Here is a 982-nt window from a genome sequence, read left to right as displayed (position 1 = left end):
TCGAGTGGCGAGGATATGCCGTCAGGGGGGGGGGAGGAAGGGGATTGGCGAGGTTCAGGCCGGCTGGGGCGCGCGGGCGTCGGCCCAAAAAACGTTCACGGCCCACGGAGGGGCGAAACGCCCTGGTGGCCGGCGCGACCGCGCGCGGCGGCCCCGGAGCACGGGGAACGGTTAACAGGGGGACATCCCTCACGCGTTCTCGGTGGTGGTGTTGTTGTTGTTGTTGTTATTGTTGTTGTTGTTGCCGGCGGCCAGCTCCTCCTTGCCCACTTGGAGAGGGAGGACAACGGGAGAGATGAGAGATTGGTCCGGCGCCAGGCCCCATGCGTCGCCGGGCGCCCGAGGGCCGCCCCAGGACGCTTGCCCGGGGGTGGGGGACGGGGCCGGGTGTGTACGGCGCCCCCAGATCAGTGCCTCGGGCATGGGGGGGGGGGGCCGGGGCGGGGGCCGGGGCGCGCCCGTTCACGCATTCGTTCGCCTAGTGAACGGTCGCGCCGGGGGCGGGGCCGATGTTTCGGTGACTTGTTCCCCGCCCCCCCCCCTCCCCGCCTCGGGGCCGGGCGCGAGCTCTCCCACGGGCAGGCACCCACGCGTGCGGCGCGCGCGGCCGGCATATCCGGGCGGCCGGATTGCCCCCCGCCGTGGGGGGCGGCGGCGCGCCGCGGCTGGGCGACGCCGGGCCGGCAACATCTGAGACCCCGGCGCAGAGGCCGGCCTTTGCCCGGGGGGAAGCGGCGCGCTCGCGGCGGCACGGTGCTGAGGCGGACGATCTGAACGGTCGCCGGTGATGAAGACCGCCCGGCAGATGACGGAGACAGAAGCCCAGCCAATTCGCAGGGCTCCAGGCCGCATGGGGGGGGGGGGGTGCGGAATACCCCCCGCTCCCGCCTCCCCCCTCGCCAGGGGTGCAAACACCGCTCCGCCCCATGTGTGTGTGGGAGTCGCCGCAAGACGCTGGGGACGCCCGGGCCCGGGCGGCGCT

This window comes from Fonticula alba (genome assembly GCF_000388065.1).
Source record: "Fonticula alba strain ATCC 38817 unplaced genomic scaffold supercont2.6, whole genome shotgun sequence".
Taxonomy (NCBI): Eukaryota; order Rotosphaerida; family Fonticulaceae; genus Fonticula; species Fonticula alba.
Note: the sequence above shows the minus strand (reverse complement) of the source record.